Source organism: Apis cerana, linkage group LG11 (genome assembly GCF_029169275.1).
Source record: "Apis cerana isolate GH-2021 linkage group LG11, AcerK_1.0, whole genome shotgun sequence".
Classification (NCBI taxonomy): Eukaryota; Metazoa; Arthropoda; class Insecta; order Hymenoptera; family Apidae; genus Apis; species Apis cerana.
This window is the reverse complement of record NC_083862.1, coordinates 9,814,693-9,824,125: the sequence shown is the minus strand read 5'-3', so window position 1 is coordinate 9,824,125 and position 9,433 is coordinate 9,814,693. Positions and strand designations below refer to the sequence as shown.

At 37.6% G+C, this 9,433-nt stretch overlaps 1 long non-coding RNA gene across 2 annotated transcripts in view; it reads right to left on the bottom strand.

Annotated features, from left to right (window-relative positions):
- Nucleotides 1-584: 584 nt before the first annotated feature.
- LOC133666957 (uncharacterized) overlaps nt 585-9,433 on the bottom strand; it is a 28,859-nt gene continuing 20,010 nt past the window's right edge. The window contains exon 3 of one of the 2 annotated variants that reach the window (XR_009831878.1): nt 585-1,139. This is a non-coding gene — a long non-coding RNA (uncharacterized LOC133666957). The remainder of the gene's footprint in view (nt 1,140-9,433) is intronic. The other variant, XR_009831880.1, reaches the window with a different exon arrangement.

The window sequence follows — 9,433 nt, the reverse complement described above, 5'->3', positions numbered from 1 at the left end:
AAACGAAACAAAAGTGATAAATAAGTTTTTAATTCGAGTCGAATCGAAAACGAGAAAGAAAGAGTTACACGATTTCGATTCGAATTCCAATAATCGATGCTGCTCGATTCTATTTATTAAAAAAACATTCTATTCAGAGAGACAAGAGACGTCTATTCGCACGTGGATCAGCACGAAAACTCCTCGTGGCAAAGAGTTGCTCGCTCGGAATCCGCGGACTGGCGCGGTCGTTGCACCCTGGAACGCTTCTACGCTCTTGTACACGTTGCACCACGCACTCCTCCCCTCCCTTCGTCGCGACATCGACCCTCCTCCACCCATTTTATTTATCCCTCGCGTTTTTAATCCGTCTAATTACGCCACTCCGTAAATCCTTGGGAGGAACGCGATCGAATCTTTTTTTTTTTTTTTTCGTTCAACCTCTCCCTCGCTGCTTGCAGCCACGCCCTGCTGGCAAATAATCTTTCCTTCTGTCAGTTTCGAATTCAAAACGCCTCGAATTCGAAACGATCGGAAACGTGGTAGAATGAGGAGGGAAAAAGGAATTTGGGAAATGAGGATTTAAAAAAAAAGAGAAACAATCGTTTTATTTCTTTAATCGAATTTATTCGTGTAATTAAATACATACATTATTTAATAAATACAAAAATATACATGTATATATACATATACTTCTCGATGGTCGCTCCACGTTTAAAATCTCTTCTCATTATTAATTGGCGAAAGCACCGTCCGTTCACTTTCGATCATTCGATCTTTTCCAGGCAAAATTGCTGCTTGCAAACAAAAAAAATTCCATCGATTCCCGATCCATCCGTGGAACAAGGGTCGAGAAATCCTGGCGCATGCTGCTCGCACGCCCCCTTTACGACGATCATCTCGTCGTAAAATAACGTTCGAGAGCAGCACGCCTAAAAATGTATCGAGAGCAGTATGTTAAGTACTCGTCGGCTTGGCAGTCGGGTGGGACGGAGGCGGGACAGAGACGTCCAAGGAGAGGAAATAGAGGGCCATAGAGTGCCGGTGCGCGGTGAACGAACTGGCAACTCGTTTTCGAACGGCAGACCGTATAATTGCGAGTGCTCGTCGCGGTTCAATCGACAAATGGGTCCTCCCTCTCTCTCTCTCTCTCTCTCTCTCTGTAAAAAAAGGAAAAAAGTAAGAAAAGAAAGGAAGAAGAAAAATCACGTGATATCTCCCTCGAATCGTGTCACACGTACGTACGTGCGATCGCCTATCCTAATTGAAACCACAAGTGTATCGAATGGCCGATCGCCTGAAAATCGTGTATCCTTAAGAATGCACATACACACACGCACATACATACACGCACACGTTCTACTTACCAACGATCCTACTATTCCTCTCTTAGGGTGATGATGGTCCATTTTTAGGTTAGGATGCGAGGATTCGATGGCCGGTTGTTCGAGGAATCGAAGGAGGATTTACGTAATGGACGCAAAGGACGCGCGAGAGGGAAAGTGAGATTAAGAGAATTCATTTTCAAAGGAAGAGGGATTATTAGCAGAATTGTTTATACTTAATCACGTTTTCTTTTTGAGAAATTTATTAATGAAAAAAGTAATAATGCGAAATTAAATATTTTTATAAATGTACGTATATAATGCGTATTTGCTCCATTTGATCGCGTTGTTTAAATTTCATCTTTTATCTTGCTTAAGTAAACATTTTTTAAATTTACTACGATAAGTCACTACGATAGGTCGAGCGAAGTTTGACCAATTTTTAAAATAGGATAGGATTAACGAAAGTCGAAAACTAGCAAAAGTATTTCGTGACGACGAAACAAGCGCGAATTACATCGATACGATGGATAGATAGATAGAAACATATGCGTCTTATTCGCATGAGTGCCGATTCGCGACTGACGGAATTCCCTGGTCCCCCCTCCTATGATAATTCCCTCACCCCAAACAAACAAACGTTCCTCCAACTCCTCTTCCAAAAATTCCAAAAATCCAACGACTCGAATCCTCGAAGAGATCTTCGAAAAATAATCCGAAACGATTGCTCTCTCTCCCCAAAAAAGAGATTCTTACAATTCAACGAGATCCCTCGATTTAATTCAAAAATCCCTTCGATTCGCTTCGCCCGTGCGCGAAATTCTTCGAACGAATTCCGCGAATTTTCCAAGGGGGGCCGATTGGAAGAAGGAGATTCTCTCGTGAGATGTCGTGAAAATGGATGTTCGAAATCGTAACGAGATACAAATAGAACCCCGTTCGTTCGCGATCAAGCCGGTACGGAACGAGGCGGAGAGGTGACTGCCCCCGTATTAGGTCACATTTGCGCCTGCCCGAGCCCGCTCGTGGCGGGACGACGATTATGCCGCGTTCACAGGACCGTCCAACCTTTGACCCGTGGCCAACCCGATCTGTGATCCGTGTTAACCGGCCCGCCCTCGATGATGCATCGATCGGGATACGTTGGATCGCTTTTTTTCGTGTGCGAGTTAAAAAACGTTCCGCTGTAAATATTGTAAATTTCCTTTTAATCCGAGCGCGTGGTTACGTTCCGACGGGAATCTATAAAATAAAAGAATTATTTTACATTTTATGAAATATTAAAACGATATTTATTTATATTATTTGTGTGACGTGGTCCTGGACGTGGTATTGATAAATTAAACGAAATATTAATAAAATATTTGGTGGTAATAAATTTCGAGAAAAGAATGGATTTGATGATTATATAATTAAATTGAAAAGGAAGTGTGAATACTAATTTTTGGTTACAATGTAACATATATACGTTTAATTTCCACGATTTTATTATCCACGCTTTCCAACCCCCGAGGAACACAAAATCGCGAGGGAAATCACGAGGAGCAACAACCTTACAATTACATACCTGCAATTTTGCATCGCGTTATATCCCAAAGTGACCTTTCAATCCGGAACAATTGGAGAAAAACTCGCCCGCGGAGTGGGCAATGCATCACGCCACCCGTGATGAAAGACCAAAGGTTCCATTCCCTGCGTCCAACATGTTTGCTTTCTCCTATCCGGATTTCTAATATTCCGTATATTCTTTCCCCCTTCGCGAGTTTCTGTTTAGAAAGTGGCGAAATTGAAATGCGCCAGGCGCGGGGATAAGGGAAACGTTTAATTAATTCAACGTGAAAAAAGAAAAAAAAAGGCAAGCGAGAAAGGGGCGAGGAAAGAGAGTTGAATTACTCGAGTTTGATTCGAGTTCGTGGCAACGACCTCGGCCAACTCTCGCGCTTTTTTTCTTTTTTCCTTTTTTTTTTTCCATCTCACGGCCTTCTGCTCACCGTTAATAACACGAACGTGAGAATTGCGTCACCGAGAAACTCGTGGAATTTATAATAAGGTGGAAATGATGCAGCGAAACATCGCGAAGAAGAAGTTGAAATTGAAATTCTGATATCTGATTGTTATCTTGGTATAAATAATAAATGTTGCGCGAGTTAATAAAATTACTGCGACGTATCTTTTATCTAGGTGAAACGAAGAACGAGAACGAGAATCTAACAAAATCGTACGGATGCACTAATTGATTTATTCGTGATGACTTGTTATTAAAATTTGTGATTCATAGTAAAATTCTTTTCTACCCAACATCGTGAAGAAGTTGAAATTGAAATTCTGATATCTGATTGATATCTTGGTATAAATAATAAATGTTGCGCGAGTTAGTAAAACTGACTATCTTTTATCTAGGTAAAATGGAGGACGAACCTAACCTCAAAATCGTACTCGTTTATTTATCAACGATTCGTTATTAAAATTTACAATAAAATTGAGTATTTTTCTATGCAATAATAAGTTAATTTTTAAAATGAAGGAATAAAGTCTCGTTAAAAGTATATCGTCATCCTATCATTCTCTTAGCATAATTTTAATTAAATCAAAAACCTAAATCTACTTTATTACCAAATTCATATAACACGCTACTCATTCATGCTATACAATAATCAAAAAATGTATCCAAGGATTTGATCATAAATTCGTAATCCAAAAATGATATATCGAAACTTCAATAAGTTCATAACTATAAAATTAAAAAAATCCATCCTCCACAATCCTATCCATTCATATTGACCAATAATCGATTAATCATATAAAAAAACCAACATCAAATCCAAAGACTCGATTCCACATTCTTATCAACTTTAACGAGCATGCAAGAAACCCAAATACAAAAATCGAGAGACCCTTAATTTAACCCCATCCATCCGCATTGATCGAAGAAGCAATGTCAAAAGTCGAATCGAAGGACTCGGTCGCGCCTGTCAAGTTCAACTCTCGCATTCATGGACAAGGGGGTAAAAGGAGCGCGAAACAATACGATCATCGAGCACGAGGAGGGATCCACGTACGAAGAAGAAGAAGAAGAAGAAGAAGAAGAGGCTCGGGCGCCGTGGCAACGACCTCTGCCACCCTCTCGTCGCGACGCCCGCGCCCATCGGCTGACCAAGCGAGCCGCACTTGCGCTGAATAGTGGCCAGGCCGTTGACACAGCCCGTCCTCTCTTCCCAGCTTCTACATACTACTCTCTCGGCCTGGAACTGTGATCGAGAGAGAGAGAAAGAGAGAACGAGAGAAGGAGAAAGAGAGAAGGGGAATGTTGGAGGAGGAGAAGGAGAAGGAGGAGGAGGAAGCGTGCATCTGTGAAAAAAGTTCGTTCCTCGGTTCGCCAAAGGAGACGACCGTGATTACTCAGGGGCCGGGCATCGAGGTCAATCCTTTCTTACGAAGCTTCTGGACGATACCAGGCACGTGCTCGCCGATACTCGCCTCGCGAGCGATTCGTTCGGGTCTCGTGGTCGTGAGAATTGGCAGGAGTCGAGGGTTGCTCGTTAAAAGCACAAAATTTATATCGCAATCTGTAGTGTAAATAATTGTATTGTAAATAATAATTGGAAGGGGAGGTTGTTGTTGAAGAATTTTGATAAAATTTAATCGAATTTTTACCGTTACCTCCCTGTCCCTGTTTTTTAGTTGTAAAATGTGTTAAATAGAGGCGGGATATTGGATTTAGATTGTTCGGGACTGTTTCGACCGGTCGAAGAATGCAGACAGGTCGGATTGAGTCATGGAAGGCACGACCAGTTTAAAATGTACCCTTTCAATTATCACGTTCGCCCACTATCGAAATCTTGCTCAAGAATAGCCCTCGGGCCCCTCGGTTCATGTGAACCACTTGAGCAAGTTGCACAAAGCCACATGCCACTCCCGACTCATCAAGAGTACTTGGAAACCCTATCGAAAATTTATCCTCCTCCTTTTCCAATTTTAACCATTAACTTAACTCCCTTTGACAGTTTTAAACATCTGTATCACACGATCGATAAAAATTATTCTGAAGAAATTTTATTCTTCCTTAAAACTGAAATGTACACAATCTTCCTCAAATTTTTTTAGAGATCTTTCCTTCAAAATAATATATATGTATATTTTTCAGAAATATCTTTCCTCGACAAATATCGATCCTCAACCCGTGGAAATCTTTCATTCGAAGGAAAGAAGCGTAAGATTTCCATTCCGGAAATCTGTTTCGCACTGTTGTTCACAAGAGGGGGAAGAAAGAACGAGCGGTGTCATACCGCAAACAACGGATGTGTAAAGACACCTGATACTCGTAATCACCTGTCGTCCACGTTATCGTGTCGGACGGTGTCGCAATTACCAAACTGAAGTCTCTGTAACGTCGATAGTCAGTGTCCGATTTCCTGTTATTTCCACGGCCGCCAACACTGACACTGCGTGACACCGGCCACGGATATTCGAAACGGTCGTGGGCCTCTTTGCACATGATTCCATCCGATGTTATTTAGCTTTATCGATCGGATGGATCGATCGGTGCGTGGTTGCCACGCAAAGCGATTCGCAAAGTTTTCACGATGAAGAGGAGGCGTCATTTCTCTCTCTCTCTTTCTCTTTTGCCAAAATTCTCGCGTGTGAGTTTGCGATATAATTAAATTTTTGACGAGTGAGTGGATAATTTATTACGTGGACGAACAAACTTTGAATAAATATAGATCGAAGATTGTAAATGGAGAACTTTGTAGTTTTCTAATTTTAGATATATTTATTAATGAAAAGTAAAGGTAAATAATTTTTTTTGTACTTGATGGAAAATTGAGAAAAGCTATTGCGTGAAAGTATAAATCAGTAAAGTCGTCGTTGGATAAATTATTCGAATAGCTTGATTAATTGAATAGTTAAACGAATATATGGAATTGAATAATTAATTAAATTACGATTGTTGTAACATTTTGAACTTTTTTTGATTATTGCACGATTATTATAACCAGTCTTGACGATAAATTATTATAACCAGCGATGACCATTATATGCTGTTAACAAATGAGTATTAACAATTGTGAATCACATTTAATGATCAGCTGTAACTTATTATTTATCGCTTTGGATAATGACTGTAATGCCAAGTGACTGTAAAAATGGACATAAATACTACCGATAATTACTAACTCAGTTTCAATTATACCAAACTGAATTTCGAAAATATCATTATCATATTTCCATTACCTTACTTGAACCCAAACACTGTATCTATAATTGAGTTAAATCATATTGCAAATCATATCGAAGCATTATCGAAAGCCTCGAAAACTTTATATTAATTTCACGATATCAAATATATATATTCCTTATCATTATTCCTTGCTCTAATTCTAAATCATACGCTTTCGACATTCGCGAAGAATATTTAGAATTATTTCGTAATCAGAAATATTTGAAATAATTTCTAATCTCGGTACGATGTTACTATTTCCACGTTGCCTCATTACTTTTTACTTTCAAAATCGAATTAATTAGAACGAATAATTCAACGATATGAAATTCGATAAATTAAAATTACTCCTTGGCTAAACTATTTTGGAGATATCTTAGATAATTTTTACTCGAAAATTAGGTTAAGAGGAATGAATTTTTGAAAGAATTTTTTTTCATCTCCATAGTCCATTAACCGCTCGAGCCCGAAAATAACCAGAGGCCGAGGAACTTCCCGTAATAATATCGGCCTGCGTTTAAACGAGATTTCTAATCAAATGGAAAAAAACTGTCAGACTGTGGCTCTATTTCGTAATGGGATCATGATTCAAGGTCTAGACTGCGGACCATATCGAATTTTTCTTTCTGATTCATTCAACGATTGTACATACAACTGTAATATAGATTTAGAATTATCCGAAATAAAATTCCAATTAAATTTATAGCCAGAGGATAAATGGTTTATTAATAAAATCGTTTGTGTGATACATTATAATAGTTATATTTAATTTCCAAAATTAATAATCTCACTTGTAACGGGATGTTATATTTCAACAAGTTTATCAAAATAATTCTAACAATTTCTGAGATCTGTCTGAAAATTATTTTAAAATCAATGCCCTATTGATCTTTGATTTTTCCATTAAACCATCTGTTTATCCGACTCTGTTTAAAAAGAATGATCAGCAATTTCTATTTCCCGCATCAAAGTAAAATTTAATATATAAACTTATTGATTAACATTTATCTTTTTAATTTTTCCCTCCGGAGATAAAGATAAAATTGGATTACAGAGGATCATTCGTATCAAAAAAATAATTTAAAGAATATACATATATATATATAACAAAAACGCGAGATCGTGGATTTTGAATGAAAAAAAAAAGAAAAAAGGAAACAAGAGCAAAGTAAAATAAATTCGAAGAATCTCAAAAGGAAGCCAGTTTGACTCGGTTCAAGGCCAATCCGATCATAATTTCACGTGAGAGCCATACGTGATTCGATTAATTATTTTTCAGACCCGTCTCGTTCGAACTGTATCTCTTTCCGTCTTTTCCATTATTTTTCTCTTCTTATCATTATCTCTCTCTTTCTCTCTCTTTCTCTCTATCTTTCTCTCTGTCCAGTTAATCGTCTTACGAACGAGCTCGAACGCGGAACGCGGCAAAAATAACGTAATTTATATGCCGAGCGGATAAGACCGGCTTCGCAATGTCCAGAGTGACCGAGTCGTCCATTCGAAGTTCAAGGTCGTTTGGATATCGAACTATGCAAAGGGATTTTTTTTTTCTTTTATCCAGCGATGGACGGAATATTAGAGATTATGATGCAAGATACGAAGCGCAATAAAATAGAGCTGGATTGAAGTTGGATTGAAATCGTTTTATTACGTCGAAGAATATATGTACGTACTGTCTCTCTTTATTTTCGATTTCAGAAAGAATTGTGACTCCAATAAATACAAGTTAATTATCCGATTCTTATATATCGATTTGATCGAGTCGAAAATTTATTTTATCCAATTTTGGGAGAGTAAAAAAATAAATTTTGAATGGTAAAAAAGTATTAAGGTTCAAAAATAAGAAGGTTCGAAGAAGATATCGAGGAAATAAAATATATAATTTTCTATTTAAAGAATTCAAAGCGAGATATTCAAATTCTTTGATAATTTTTTTTCTTCTCTCTTTTTTTTTTTTTTTTAAATAATTTGTACGATATTCTGTCATTTACGACGTTCGTATTTTATCATTCAACTATTTTTTTTTTTTTTTTTATAATAAATAATATTTCACATTACCAGAAAGAAACAATATCGCTGACAGTAATAAGATACAATAGTATATAATGTTCTTCCTTTCTTCTCTATCAGTCAGGGACAAACATAACGTGTCGCGAGCTGTAATTAACTTCTGATAAGGCATTACGTTGCGAAAGAATATGTGATTATCTATGCCGTTACGATCATTGATATGCGTAGTAGCGAACGTATTTTGATATCTGATGTTTTGAAAACAAAACTTGGTTCTTTCCACTGTCTCAACACTGCAATCGATCCCTCGCCTCCTTCGTTTGAAAAATTTTCTCCTACATTTCCTTCCTCATTCCCCCTGAAAATTTATCTTTCGATTCAATGAATAATAATACAAATCGATCCACACCGAAATTATTCGAATTCGTCGAGACAAGTATATTTGTTTCGACAAAGAGAGTCGAGCATCGATCCGGTGCATTTTGGCGCCAAAATTAAAAATTCTTCCCGACTCAAGAACAATCAATAAATCAATAATAAATTATTTTAATCGAAACAATTTCTCATCTTTTTCTCATCTATCTCCATTGAGAAATACCGTCGATTTGTTTAGAAACATTTTTCACGATTGAACGACAAACATAACCTCTGCACAAATCTAAAAAAAAAAAAAATATTATTAACAAAAAGAAAGATAATTCGGATTAAAACGAGGCGGTGAGAATCGCGTGTCCAGGAAATACCATTTTATTGGACCCCGCGAATAAATGTTTGGATTAGATAGGAAGTTGAAACGTAAATGTTGCCCGTTTCTTTATCCTTCAAACTCGGATAGATAACCCGCGAGCACACGCGTGTATGCGTGTTTTTACACGTTTTACACTGGACGAAATCGTGATTA